We start from the raw sequence: 16,026 nt of genomic DNA, 5'->3' as shown, positions 1-16,026 counted from the left end.
GTGAAATCTCACAAACGGTTGAGCAGAACGTTCCTATTTAACTTTACTGAGCATGTTTTTAAATGAGTAGTTAAAGGACACAGGACTTTTCAGAAGTAATAAAACTGCTGTAGCCTGGTGTCCACACGCCTTTAATCCCAGCACTGAGGAGGCAAAGGCAGTTGAATGTCTGTGCAGTCCAGGCCAGCCTGGTCTATATAGTGAGTTGCAGGATAGCCAGGGTTGTTATACAGAGAAACCCTTTCTTGAAGAAAAAAAGAAAGAAAGAAAGGAAACCAAAGTCACGAGGAGGCTGGGGGTGTAGTTCTGTTGGTAGTATGCTTCTTAGCCTACAGGAGGCTGTGCGTTCAGTCCTCAGCATCACCTCAACCTGGCATGGTGCCACCCACCTGTAATGCCACCATTTAGAAGGTGGAAGGAAAAGGATCTGAAGTCCAAGGTCATCCTCAGGCTCATAGCAAATTCAAGCCACAAGTTCTTTTTCAAAAAACATAACAAAACAAAACGAAACTAAAACGAAAGCTAAAAAGGTATAGCTGAGGAGCAGTTATCATGTGTGACATCCTAGGTTCAATCCTCAATATGAGCAAAACAAAACAAAACAAAACAAAACAAAACACCCACTTCCAACAGCTATCAAGTTGGTGAGTTGGCAGTATGGTAAGTGCCAGTGAAATGGTTCATCGGGTAAAAGTGCTTGATAGCAAGTCCATTGCCATGGGTTTGATCCTGAAGCCTATAGAAAGAAAGAAGAAAGAACCAGGGCAGCCAAGATGGCTCAGGGGGTAAGAGCCCTGACTGTTCTTCCGAAGGTCCTGAGTTCAAATCCCAGCAACCACCTGGTGGCTCACAACCACTGGTAATGAGATCTGAAGGCTCATAACCATCTGTACAGCTACAGTGTAGTGTACTCAAATACATAAGATAGATAAATAAATCTTTTTAAAAGAAAGAAAGAAAGAAAGAAAGAAAGAAAGAAAGAAAGAAAGAAAGAAAGAAAGAAAGAGAAAGAAAAAGAAAGAATGGATCCAGCAAGCTGTCCTCTGATGTCTCCACACTGCTGTGGAGCACATACATACACACAACAAATGCATTAATAAACTTTCAAAAACTTTCAGTTCCAAGACAGGATTTAGAATGCTTTTGCTTACAAAAAGTTACGTTTAAAAAAATCCATACTTTTAGGTTGAGTACATCATGTAATTACCTGTTTGGAAGCATTACGAGGTACACCATTAATTTATACAATTTTGTGTTTTTAGGTATTGTGATTTGCATGCTCATGATTCAATCCCTAGCACTAAAGATGAATATTTTTTGTTTTTTTTTCCTTAAAGATGAATAAATTTAATTAGCTCAAAAACTGGGCTGGAGAGATAGCTTAGTGGTTAAGAGCACTGACTGCTCTTCCAGAGGTCCTGAGTTCAATTCCCAGCAACCACATGGTGGCTCACAACCATCTGTAATGGGATCTGATGCCCTCTTCTGGTGTGTCTGAAGATAATTATGATGTCCTCATATAAATAATATAAATAAATCTTTTTTAAAAAATAGCTCAAAAACTGAAAAAAAAATAGATTGTGGTTATGGGCACACACTTGTATGAATAGGGTTAGTCACAATTCACTTGTCGACTTTAAACGAGTAAACTGTATTTCAGTAAAGCTGTTAACAACAACAACAACAAAAATCTCATTAACCGAGAGAGGGAACTGGAGGGAATTGGGAATTGGGTATCCCGTAGCCTTTAGTGCCTCAATTATTTATACATAGGGTAGAGAAATAATTTCAATCTTCCTCCAAGAAGGCTATGAGGGGCCACCAGAGCTAGACCCCTGCCTGGTAAATGGCGAGTTTCCTAGCACCTCTGAAGCTGCCAGATCAGTTCCCTGGAGCCTGGCATTGAGTTTCTGCACAGAAGACTTCCTTGCCTGCACAGAGTTTCACAGGCCTACCAGGGGATTCAATACCCACCCCCCCACCCCACTACCTCTTTCCAGACAGTGTGTCCCTAGTACAATAGCTCTGGCTCTCCTAGAACTCGCTATGTGGACCAGGCTGGCATTGAACTCACAGAGATCCGCTTGTCTCTACCCCCTCCCCAAATGCTGGGATTGAAGGCATGCACCACCATGACAGGCATCTTTCCTGCTTTTCAAGCTACAGGTTAAGCCCATCAGTAATAAACACCTGGAAAATCCTTAGAAACAACTCAATCCATTGGTATGCTATGTTTCTGGTTAGATCTATATTTTATGAAGAACCTTGACACCTAACACTGCAGATGTGCAGCCAGCCACAATGAGACCCTCAGACTGGGGTCCCTGGAGTCACCTGAAAAGTAGAGAGATCCAGGCTCCATCCCAGACCTACTGAGTGCTTGCCATGCCTGTGTGTGTTCACTTAGTGAGAGGCTGCCTGTTCACAGCAACAGACAAAGAAGTGGTCCACCTTTCTGGATGGAAGTTCTTAGCTGACAACATTCTTTCCATATGTCTAAGTCACCAATAGCTTTCATCCTCCACAACCTTGTATTCAAGGGATAATTCTTAGCCTTGAAACTAATCAGCAGCATTTGATAATGTGTGTGTGTGTGTGTGTGTGTGTGTGTGTGTGTGTGTGTGTGTGTGTGTGTTGGTACAGGGTCTCTGGTTCATCAGCCCAGGCTGACCTGGAACATCCCGTGCAGCCTCAGACTCACGTGAATGCCCCTGCCTCAGCCTCCTGAGTGGAGAGATGTGGGCCTGAACAGTATCCCCACTTTTCACTTCCTTTTGTGGAACAAGTTTTCTCATGACTGAAGCAAGTTGCACTTGGCCTGTTCTTCCCCTCCAGGAGTCACTCTATCTCAGCCAATACTTCTTTGCTTGCCTGACCTTTTAACAGTGGAATGGCCCACATTTCATGCCTCTGATCTCTTCTGTGTCTACCCATCCTTTGGTGATCTTATCTAATCCAATGGCTTTTAGAATTTAGGACTTAACCTCCCTTTCCCAGGCTCCCATCCCTGCTCTGAATCCCAGGCCCTCAACTCTAAAAGCCTGCTTGACAACTCTACACTAGTATCTACGAAGCATCTTACCATGTTTAAAATCAAGCTTCCAGTCTTCTCTCCAACACCAGATTCTCCCCTTCCTGGTTTATATTACTTGAACTGAAAACCCCAGTAAGGAATCCACATTGACTCCTTGCTTTCTTTCATGTCAGTTTGCTAATCAGTAAGCAAATTCTGTTTATTGGTTATACTCCAATTGTATATCACAAAGCCCAAGAGATGGCTTAGCCTGAAGCCAGGCACAGTGGGGCATGCCTTTAATCTCAGTGAGTGGATCTCTGTCTAAGTTTGAGGCCAGCTTGGTGTACAGCATGAATTCTAGGACAGCCAAAGCAACACAATGAGACCCAATCTCAAGACAAGACAAGGCAAGGCAAGGCAAGGCAAGGCAAGGCAAGGCAAGGCAAGGCAAGGCAAGGCAAGGCAAGGCAAGGCAAGACAAGACAAGACAAGACAAGACAAGACAAGACAAGACAAGACAAGACAAGACAAGACGAAAAACAACAACAAAAACCACTTGCTGCTCTTCTACAAGACTCAAGTTTGGTTGGCTCACAATCATCTAGCTCCAGAGCATCAGATGCCTCTAGCCTCCAAGGGCATGCTCATTCATGTGCACATACTCATGCGCGCGCGCGCACACACACACACACACACACACACACACACACACACACACCACTACATATAATTTAAAATAATACAAATAAATCTTGGATTTTTGTTTTGTTTTATTTTAAAGGCGTTGGGTGTGGTATGACATGCCCAGACTCTCAGCACTTTGGAGGGAGGGGGAGGGGCAAGAGGTCATCCTTGGTTACATAGTAAGTTTGAGGCTAGTCTAGGTGTCTTAGGGTTTTACTGCTGGTAAACAGATACCATGATCAAGGCAAGTCTTATAAGAACAACATTTAATTGAGGCTGGCTTACAGGTTCAGAGGTTCAGTCCATTATCATCAGGTCAGGAACATGGCAGCATCCAGACAGGCATGGTGAGAGGGAGCAGAAGACTCTCCATCTTCATCTGAAGGCTGCTAGCAGAATACTGACTTCCAGGCAGCTAGGGTGAGGGTTTTAAAGCCTGCACCCACAGTGACACACCTACTCCAAAAAGGCCACATCTCCAAATAGTGCCATTCCCTGGGCCAATCATATTTAAACCATGACACTAGGCTATATGACATGTTGTCTCAAACAAACAAAGACACACATATGTTTGTATTTATATATGCATCTGTGCAAGAGCTTAGCTCTTTAGATGAAGGCCTGTTTCATTGCTCCCCATGGCAGATCCCGATGAAAAGAGACAGTCCATGGTTTTAAGGCATTTATTGTCATGGCGGAGAGTTGTGATGAGTGAAACTGTACCCCACTTTCTCAGGGCAGCCCGAGGTTAAATACTTTTTGCAGGGAGGAGTGTCTGGGAAGGGAAGTCTATTGCTAAGCCCTTCAGACTTTTAGGTACCTCATTAAAATGGAGATCTGTCTTGAGGCTAAGTGACCTGAGGTCACATTTTCTACCTGTGGAGGGGCTTGGGGCATTGCCCTTACATGACTAATGGCCACAGAATTATGGAGAGCTATGGCCTTGTGTCAGGAGCCTGGTGTCCAGGAGCGTGCAAAATGCCTACCATTCCTTGCAGGATTATCCCCTGTGGGGTCACTGGGGTTCCCCACCTACCTCAACCAGAAACCAGGTGCCATTCGCAGTTCGTGTGTGTGTGTGTGTGTGTGTGTGTGTGTGTGTGTGTGTGTGTGAAGAATAGTAAAGCTCACTGATACAGTACATGTTTAGTATCCACAAGGCCCTTGGTTTCCAACACCAAAACTATCTAGATTCTGACTGTATATTATCTTCTCCACCACCATCCTCATCGAGGTCATTGTCACCTAGATGACTAGTCAAAGTGATCTGCTAAGAGACGGTTAGACACATACTGTGTTGTCCCCTAAGTATGTTTCAAACACGACTGTTGTGGAATATCCACCAGAGACGACTGCTTGGACATGGTTTTAAGCCAATAGAACATCTTTGTTAGCAAGCTGGCAACTACACTGAATGTTCAGGATCCCAGCTAAAGCCTGGGCCTTTCTCAGGGCAAGTGTTCAAGCACTAAACCCACCTTCTGGGTTGGCATACTTGAGTTAGCAAGAACAGCCTGAAGTGGAACTATAGAAGCACTCCCCCAACCCCTGCAAAAAAAAAAAAAAAAAAAAAAAAAAAAAAAAAAAAAAAAAAAAAAAAAAAAGGTAAGCACATTTTGAAACTTTACCAGAACTATGGGCTTTGATAGACTAGGTCTTTCTTTGCATTTTTTGGTGAGTGGTGCTGTGTATATGCTGTTTTATAGCCTGAATGGTACTTCCATCATGGAGTCAGTTGTGCTAAGGTCTGTTATAACCATGTTATAACAACAGCCAAAATGATCATGGGACATATGCAAATGAGAACGTGTCACTCCTCTGCTCAAATTCTATGTTGGCTCCTGTCTCCAAGAGAAAGTCAAAATTCTTACAGTGGCCTTCAAAGCTTCACTAATCTGTCCCTGACTTATTTGTTACCTCCTAGCTCCTAACTAATTCTAGCACTAGCATACCTTGCAGAGGACTAGAACCATTCCCTGGGCCAATCATATTTAAACCATTGCCTCCTTGCTTTTCTTTGTGCCAGGCACACCACTGTGTCTACTATGAACTGTTGCTTTGCCTAGGAATTCTCTTACCCGACTCCCAACTCCAACTCCAACCCAACCCCACCCTCGAGCCCTAATGACTTATTTCTCACAAACCTTGATTCAGTTGTCACCCTTTGCCTTCCCTGGCCATGACCTATGTTACCTACTACCTTTTCTGATTTGTTTCAAAGAGATTATTTGCCATTTAAATGTAATGCCTTCATCGTTTATACTGATGATTCCCTGTCTCTTTCACTAAATTGGAATTTGTCTTTTTGGCTCCCCAGTTTATTCCCAGATCCTAGGCAAGTTCCTCATATACAGAAAACCTCATATACTAGAAGTGAGGGTTGGCCGGGCAGTGGTGGCGCATGCCTTTAATCCCAGCACTTGGGAGGCAGAGGCAAGCGGATTTCTGAGTTCAAGGCCAGCCTGGTCTACAGAGTGAGTTCCAGGACAGCCAGGGCTACACAGAGATAACGCTGTCTCGAAAAACAAAAACAAAAACAAAACAAACAAACAAACAAACAAACAAACAAAAGAAGTGAAGATTGGATGTACCCGAGAAAACATGAAGTAACAGGAGCATATTAGTACACATACAAATTTATATAAGGGATTAATAAGACATTAGAGTGAGTCATTGCACAGGTAAAACAATTTGGAAGAATGGAGAATTGGAAAACAGAGAGCGCTTAGCTTTTCTTCTCCATGTAGAAGCTTTGAGTAAGTACACATATTATAGCCTTGGGTCACATATGTCCAAAGCAACATGAAACTAATTTGCAATTGTTTTCTAATCTTCCCCCTTCTTTTTTTAAAAAGATTTATTTATTTATTTATTTATTTATTTATTTATTTATTTATTTACTTTATATGAGTACACTGTAGCTGTCTTCAGACACACCAGAAGAGAACATCCGGATCCCATTACTGATGATTGTGAGCCACCATATGGTTGCCAGGAATCGAACTCAGGACTTGTGGAAAAGCAGTCAGTGCTCTTAACCACTGAGCCATCTCTCCAACCCAATCTTTCCCCTCCTAATATAATTAGTTACCTTCTAAGTATTCATTAGCACTCTCGCAGAAACAAATGAAGGACAGCAAAAACAAAAATTCCAGAGCCAGGCATGACTGTGCAGGCCTGTGATAGCAGCTTTTAGCAGGTGGAGGTTCAGAAGTTAATGGCCAGCCTCATTTACAAATTCAAGGCCTGCCTGATATACTCAGACCCTGTCTCAGGAGGCAGGTGGATTTTTGTGAGTTTGGGGCCAGCCTGGTCTACAGAGTGAGTGAGTTCCAGGACACTCATGGTTTCACTGAGAAACCCTGATTCGAAAAACAAACAACCAAATAAACAAACAAAAACAAAACCCTGAAAAAACAACACCAACCAAAAAAAATCTATTTGTTTGTTGTTTTTCTTGCCAAAAGCCCCTGCAAAATATTTAATGAGGAATATTGTTGAAAGAAGTTACCACACTGAAATTGGTGATTTTTTTTTTTTTTTGAATGTGTGGGAGGGCCTTGCGACTTAGTTATCTATTAGTATTCATGACAGACTTTACTTGGCTATAAGTCAACAAGTTTAGAAGCAGTTCTTGAAAAACTATTTCTCCCTAAATCACATATATAAACACTAGCTTTCCTTTTCCTTTTTAGTTTTCTGAGCCAATCTTTCCCCTCCTAACATAGTTAGTTACATTCTAAGTATTCATTAGCACTCTCACAGAAATAAATGAAAGACAGCATAAACTAAAATTCCAGAGCCAGGCATGGCTGTGCAGGCCTGTGGTACCAGCGTCTTGTGTTGCCCAGATTAGTCTTTAATCCACTATGTAGCCAAAATGACCTTGAAGTTCTGATTCTCCTGCCACCGACTCCTGAGTGCTGCGATGACAGCCTTGTGATGTTGTGGCTGCTTTGTGCGATGCTGAGGATGGAACCCAGGGTCCATGTGCACGCCACAAAAGCACTCTAGCACCTGAGCTACTTCCCCAGCCCTAGAAACACCATGAGTCAAGTTATGGGTTTTTTTTTAATGTTCACGAACAATTTTTTAAATTATAATTCAGTGGGTTTTAGTGTGTACATAAAATTATCAGTTACCAGAAAAGACTATGGAGTCTTTTAATGTTCCAAGAAGTCTGGTAGCAGAGACTAAAGGTTTATGCCACCACTACTTGGTTTACATTGGCTCTCATTTGCCTAACCTAAACATTTCACACACACCACACAAAATGGAGTCATGAGACATACAATCCTTTAGGCCTGGTTTTTTACAGGACTGTTTATTTTTAAAACACAAAATGTAAACTATATTTTACTAAGCAAAGGAATTTATATTGACCCTTAGAACAAGGGCACCTTAGGTGAATTTGCATATATATATTTTTTTTTTCGAGACAGGGTTCTCTGTGTAGCCCTGGCTATCCTGGAACTCACTCTGTAGACCAGGCTGGCCTCAAACTCAGAAAATCCACCTGCCTCTGCCTCCTGAGTGCTGGGATTAAAGGCATGCACCACCACGCCTGGCGAATTTGCATATTTTAACTTCAGCTTGTTACAGTTATACCCTTTCAAATTTTTGTGTCAAAATGACTTTTGGAAGGGTGTTGTGGGGACTCAGACACAGTTGGACATACTCAAACTGTGAGTTTGAGACCAGTCTACATAGTGAGTTCCAGGCCAGCCAGGGTTATACAATGAGGCCCTGTCTAAAAATAAAAAGACAAACCAAAAGATAAACCTTTATGATTTTTGACTCACCACATGCAGAAGCTGATATTTTAAAAGCAAGATAGTCTTATCTTTAAGAAAATGGAAGTAAGGTTATTTTCATATATATATATATATATATACATATGTATATATATATATATATGTATATGTATATTTGGCAAGAACGTGTTCGCTAAAACTATCATATTTAGAAAAGACTAAAATTAGGAATTCTTAGTAAGTTGGATCAGTGTTTCCTACTTTCAACATCTCTTCCTAATGTCATGCTGTATGTAGATACCATATGGTATAACGTTATTGTATTTAATATGTGGCGAAACGTACTTCTAATATATGTTTCTCACATAATTAAATTATGGAATTACTTCTAATATATGTTTCTCACACGAGTTCATAAAATTGGGGATTTCACACTTAGCCCATTGCCTGCACTTCAGTTTATCATTTATTTTATCACCACTTTACATTATCTGTAGACGTGATTTTTTTCATTTTTCAAAGTAAAATCTATTAAAATAGCTAATATACATGGATGAGAAATACAAGACATGATCACTGTGGTTAGTCTCAGATGCAAGAGATCTAAGGATCTGAGGCTTTGTGAGCACAGTAATTAAGAGTAAAGTAATATGCTAGTTCAAATTGTGTGCACAGCATTGATAAGCTGGCCATGCACTACTGGGATACACACTATATTTGGTAACTATAAAATTTATATTCTGCCTTTTCTCTTCCTTTGACAAGTTTAGGTGCGTGCCAATGAGAAAAGCAGCTTATCTTTATGCATTAGCAGATCGACAGAATTTTGGGGTTCTAGACTATAAAAAGTTAATATTTAATAAAATGCAACCTCAACTTATAAAAAAGAAAAACAAAGCAACACGTTATATCATTATTTTATGGTCTCCAGCTGATCTGAGACCACAGAAGGCATTTAAGAAAGACTCTCAGGTGAACAGCAAAGACCAACCCATGAGATGTATGTTCTTTACAAATTTCACTTGCAGGGAAACGAGTTGCCTGTCTTAATTTTAAAGCTAATTACAAAATTAGTATTTCTTAATGGTCCAGATACCTTGCCAATTCTTCCAAACTCAACAGAGCTTCCACTGATTTCCACATTCATTACACACAATAAATGTTCATCAGCACTACACGTTTGGGCCTGCAAGTGCAGTTCTTTTTACATTTGCCACAAGTGAACAAGTCAGTCTGGGTCCCAGCAGTCTTGGCCATCTGATGCTTCCTTGATGGCTTCTTTGGTCAGGTTTTTCCTCATCTCTTTGAGCTCATTACTAGCCATTTCCTCTGCTGTCATTCTAGCAAATAGGTTAGGAGGAACATTCCCACACAGCACATTTTTCCTTAAATTTGGATTCTTTGCATCTTTAAGATTTGATATCCTACTTCATACTCCGTTTTTGTATTTCATGTCTGTATTCCTTATTCCTTGATATATAGCTTCCTCAATCTGAGATCCCACTTCTTCTTCATCAGCTCCAATAGCAACATAATTATCTCTTGTCTGGAGAGCTGTAGCAAGCATCTCCCTACACTTTAATCACACAGAATCAGAAGTGCTTGGTGCCCGAGGAAAAGATGAAACATAAGTATCTCGAGCATTTGTCTCATCCTTTCTGCTGCTTACATTGCTGCTGGAACTACTTTCTTCTCTAGCTTCAGGGCTATTCTGTGATGAAATTGTAGGTTCTTTTTTCTTTCTTCTGGGTCTTTATCAGTTGACGGTCCATCTAATAATTTTCTCCAGGATTTGATGAGAGATTTGGCTAGAAATGTGACTTCTTCATCTGTACTCTGCTTGCGAAGAGCAATGACAGACATTCCAATTCTCGTGGATTATAGCAATTCCAGGGTCATAGGAATATTCTTAAGCTCTTTCAGCAAATCCAGTGTGGCAGCCTACAACTTCCACAGGATATATCTACATGAGGTAAAAGCCAGACTGAGAAAATGGGAGGCCCAACAGATGCTACAATCCTTCTAGTACATATCTGTCTACAGGGCAACAAGGAAAAGGCACTGTTTTGTTAAGAATTTGTATGAGGTCTCTGTATTCTTTTGTTGTTGTTGTTTTTTTGAGACAGGTTTTTCTGTGTAGCCTTGGCTGTCATGGAACTCCTAGACATGATTTTTTTTAAAAATTACCTATCAAGATGCCTGGGCAGGTCTTAGGTTTGTATACTTCAGTGCTCTGAGGTTTAACTCTGAGCATGGCAGGTAGTTTACCTAACATTTCCCCCCCAAGATAAGGTCTCACTATGTTGTTCTGGCTATCCTGTAACTCACTACATAAACCACACTGCCCTTGAACTCACAGATCCACAAACCCTGGTGCTAGGATTAAAGGAGTCCACCACTATGCCTGGCTCTTCAGTAGAATTTTAATATAAATTTATGTCTTTGGATTCTACCTAGCCCACACCACATTATAGAAGCCCTTCATATGAGCCTTTGTGTGTGGGGGGATTGTTTCATTGTTTTGTTTTTGAGGTAGGATCTCACTATGTAGCTCTGGCTGGCCTAGAACTCACTGCGTCAACAAGGCTGGTCTCAAACTCACAGAGATCTGACTGCCTCCGTCTCCCAGGGTGCTGGGTCAAGGCATGCACACACTTCCATGCCTGATGTTCATTCCATGTAACTTTAATGAACAGGACTGAATGTTTCTGGTGGTGGTGGTTCAAACCTAATCTCCAGGGAAAGAATTTATCCGAGGTACATTAATTTTATTTTGTTATGGAATGAATAAAGTGATGGACTGAATCACAATCTTTGTTATATTATATTATATTACATATCTTTGATGATTGCCCCAGTGGAACATTTCCACATTACTCAGGTAATGCTTACCTTGTGATTTGTAGAACCCCTCGGTTTAGGAGATTATACTATTGTGTGACTTGCTTTGGTGAGTGACACGTGGGTGAAAATGATAAATGTCACCTTTGAGGAGAGGCTTTAAGAGTCAGAGGTTTTATTTTGGTCTCATTTCTTACTCGTGGTGTTTCTAGGGCTGGGGAAGTAGCTCAGGTGCTAGAGTGCTTTTGTGGCGTGCACATGGACCCTGGGTTCCATCCTCAGCATCGCACAAAGCAGCCACAACATCACAAGGCTGTCATCGCAGCACTCAGGAGTCGGTGGCAGGAGGATCAGAAGTTCAAGGTCATTTTGGCTACATAGTGGATTAAAAGCTAATCTGGGCAACACAAGACTCTGGCTCAAAAAACTAAAAAGAAAAAAGGAAAGCTAGTGTTTATATATGTGGTTTAGGGAGAAATAGTTTTCAAAGAACTGCTTCTAAACTTGTTGACTTATAGCCAAGTAAAGTCTGTCATGAAAAGGGTCCCCAAAGCAGGCCAAACAGTCCTTTATTTATTCGAGAACCCAGGAGCTCTCTAAATTCAGCCATCCAGTCTTCAATCTTTCTTCCAAGGCCTAATGGGGAAACCCCTATCATGTAAGGCAATGGAAGTTTCCTGACCTCACAGACGTCCTTGTGACAGCATTGCCACCCCTTAAGGGCCTGGAGACGTCACAGAGGGCCCCCAGTCTGGGCCCCGTGGCTTCCGGAGGCTTTAGGGGAGCCAGCCAGCTGCTCTAGATCCTGGCGGCAGCTGAGGCTGCGCTGCTGCTCAGGTGCGCTGGGAAGCAGAGGTGGGCCCGCCCCTAGGGTGTGGGTTGGGTGAATCTTGCAGGTGAAAGGCAAGTTTCAGGAAGGAAACAGGGCAAGCGAATTGTACAAGCAGGCCATTTAAGTTTTCTTTCGCGAAGAGACCCGCATCTTGCCAAGCCTCTTGAGGCTTGGTGGCCCTCCTACCAGACCGGTTGGGGGGTACGTGAGGAGGCTCATGTTCGGAATATGACCTGAGGTGATGTCAGGAGAATGGCTCTCTTGAATAGGAAGTGCATCTGTGACCTTTGCTCCTGCGGCAGGCATCACTGCCCACATCTCCCTACCAAGATTTATGAGAAGACAGAGAAACCATGTTTTTTCTCCGAATACTCGGAGAAGTATTCTACCTATCATTCTTATATGCCCCAAGAGTCCTTCAAACCCAAGGTGGAGTACCAGAAAGTAGCTATACCAATGGAAGGACTGTCCACAACAAAGAGAGACTTTGGGGCTTACAACATAGTACCGGTGAAACACCATCTTCCCGAGAAGGTCACTCCAATCCAAGATGAAATGGATTTCCTCACAACGTATAATCAACACTACAACTATTGCCCTGCCACTCGAGCGAGCCCCATCAAACCTCGAGACAACAGGCATCAATGTAATGACAAAATGGAGTATGAGCCTACGTACAAAGCTGATTATTTACCTTGGAACCAACAAAAAAGATCTTTGATTCATCCACCACAATCATACCGTCCTCCGTCCTGTAGGTTTGATCATAGAACCACACACCAGGACGATTATCCCATGAAAAGTCCTGTGGATACTGTGAATTACAAACCTCCACCTGGGCCCAAGCTCTCCAACCTCCCCCTGGAGAATATGACAAGCTACAGATCGAGCTATGTGGCCCATCCTGTGGAGAAGCGGTGTGTGTATGAGGGAGAGAAATATAAACCATGTGAAATTCCTTTTGATGGCCTTACCACCCACAGAGATTCCTACAAGGGTTTGATGGGGGAACCTGCCAAGAGCTGGAAACCTGTACCAAATCACTCTGGGCTAGGTATACCTTTTGCAACCGACACTGAATTTCGAGAAAATTTTCAAGCTTGGCCAACACCTAAGATTGTCCCCAAAGAGCCCATTCCCTACATCCCTCCTGAAGGAAAGATGGATCTTCTGACAACTGTGCAAGCCAACTATAAATGCCCCAATGGCGCTCCTGCTCAGTCCTGCCGGCCAGTCATCCACTTGAAGAAGAGTGAGCGATTTGAAAGCTCTACCACCAACAGAGAGGATTATAAACACTGGGACATCATCCCTAGAGAGCCAATCAAACCTGCTCCCCAGCTGAAATTCCCTGATGAGCCTATGGATTACATGACCACCAATCGTGCCCACTACGTGCCTCATGCACCAGTCAATACCAAAAGCTGCAAGCCAACCTGGTCCGGCCCTCGTGTAAACATCCCGTTAGAAGGTCAGACCACCTACTCTTCTAATTTTACTCCTAAGGAAATTCAAAGGTGCCCAGCTTCATTCTCTGAACCCCCTGGCTACATCTTTGAAGAGGTGGATGCTGTAGGGCACAGGATGTACAGGCCGGCTTCCAGAGCAGCTTCTCATGAGAGCAACCATCTTGGCTTTGGTGATGTGTAAAGAATTGGCACTCCCAGCCTGTCATTGAAGAATGGTTGTTTATAGAGATTGAAATTTCACAGCACACTAAAAGCAAACAATTGACGATTATTAATTCAACAAGGATTCCCCAAAATGAAAACAACGTAAACCAAACAACAAACTTCATCATCAATTTCAGGGCATTTGAATGGAATAAGAATCACCTAAAGAAAATGAGATAGAACCACCAGCAGATCAACTCCTTTTAACTCTCCCTCGACTGGACCTCCCTACCCCATCAATGTTCCTTGCTTTCTGCTCAAGAAAATAGCTCTCTGATCTAGGTGCATTTTATTAATTTGATCATTTGCCAAGCTTGAAGTGTCTATAATAAAATTTATGTTGGGGAAAATGTAAAATGGTGTGATCGTTCATTTTTGTTTTTTTAATTTTCCTTTGAGAAGTTTTGTAGTTAGCTGGGCAGTTGTAGTGTGTGCCTTTAATCCCAGCACTTGGGAGGCAGAGAGAGGCAGGTGGCTCTTTGAGTTCAGTGCCAGCCTGGTCTACAGAATGAGTTCCAGGACAGCCAAGGCTACACAGAGAAATCCTGACTTGGAAAACCAAACACAAATTTTTTTGTAGTGTTGTGGATTGAAACTAGATCTTTGGTTGGTGGTTTAGTCCCTGGGAGCTCTAGGGAACTCTGGTTGTTTTACCCTATTCCAACATATTTACTTTTTTTGTTTTATATTTTAGTTTATTATCCACTAGAAGCCTATTTGTTTCCTACTGAGAGACAGAAAGGGGATGTATATGGATGGAGGGATGTGGGGAGGAACTTGGTGTAGATGGAGGGATACCCTATTTGAGAAAAAATGTTTTCAATAAAAGAAAAAAGATCTGATTTAGATGAGGATTGTTTTGGCTTGGTTTGGTTTTTCTGAGACTGTGTGTGTGTGTGTGTGTGTGTGTGTGTGTGTGTAACAGTCCTGGCTGTCCTGAAACTCACTTTGTAGATCAGGCTGACCTTGAACTCACAGATATCTGCCTGCCTCTGCCTTCTGAGTGCCCGGTAAAAAGACACCACCACACCTGGTTTGAGAAATCATTTTTTATATGTAACTTTTCAACATATGATTATTTAATAATATAATTACTAATAGATTACTTATAAAATATATACATTACTGAGATTTCACATTGATAATGGGTTAGAGAAAATATCAACATTTCGATGATTTAAATGTCAGTTAATGGATAAATTGTGTACTATTTCATTCTGTTTTTCCTTGTATGTGAAAAGCATAGTCATTTTTCCCTTAGAGAAGGTCTCATATAGCCTATGTACCAACTCCCTATGTGCCATGAGGATCTTGAGCTCCTGTCTCTGCTTCTAGAATGCTAGGCTTCTGTGATGTCGGGGTTGGAACCATGATTTCATGTATGGTGGACAAGCACTCGACCTTGACTTGTATCCCAGCTCACTTTTCCATATGCAACAGATTTGTATATCGATAAACCTTTACTCAGATGTCCGTGGGGGAAATATTCTGCACACATAAAAATAGATTCCTTTTTATAAGAAAAAAAATCATTGAAATTCAAACTGGAACTCAGTATTTATTATGAGCCTTATTTTCATAATTATTCTAAAATCATACTTGTGAGAAACTTTGCTAACTGTAATCTTTCTGGCGCCTGATGAAAGGTTATTACTTGAAAATGGCTCCACAAAGAGGCAGACATTATGTAAATTGTTGTGGATCACGAAAGTGAATGTCTTCTCTTAGAAACTAAACATAATCTATATGTTTATGGGGAGCTAAGAATCTTTCTTCCAGGGACTTTTATTTTTACCACCTATGTACTCAATTCCTCATATAAATCAAAGGAATACAAACACCTCTGACCCTATATTTTGCCATTATTATTATTGTTTTGTTTGTTTTTCGACACAGGGTTTCTCTGTGTAGCCCTGGCTATCCTGGAACTCACTCTGTAGACCAGACTGGCTTCAAACTCAGAAATTTGCCTGCCTCTGCCTCCCAAGTGCTGGGATTAAAGGCGTGAGCCACCACCGCCTGCTTTTTTTTTTTTAAATGGTGCAATACTGCTACGTCATAGTACTCATATGTTCTCTACTTTAAACTTTAAGAATAAATTATTATTTTGTGACCACTGTTAGAAGAAACGCAGGTGGGAAGACCAGAGCAGCAGCTAGTACAAAGAAAAACTGCGATCTTGCAAAGCAGTCTGTGGGAAGAGCAGATTCCAGACTTCCTGGCTCA

At 41.8% G+C, this 16,026-nt stretch overlaps 2 pseudogenes; one reads left to right on the top strand and one right to left on the bottom strand.

The window, feature by feature from the left end:
* Positions 1–9,569: 9,569 nt before the first annotated feature.
* On the bottom strand, positions 9,570–10,380 carry Gm15223 (annotated as a pseudogene).
* Positions 12,395–13,732, top strand: Gm15229 (predicted gene 15229; annotated as a pseudogene).

Source organism: Mus musculus, chromosome X, assembly GCF_000001635.26.
Source record: "Mus musculus strain C57BL/6J chromosome X, GRCm38.p6 C57BL/6J".
Taxonomy (NCBI): domain Eukaryota; kingdom Metazoa; phylum Chordata; class Mammalia; order Rodentia; family Muridae; genus Mus; species Mus musculus.
Note: the sequence above shows the minus strand (reverse complement) of the source record. Positions and strands in the feature narration are given on the sequence as shown.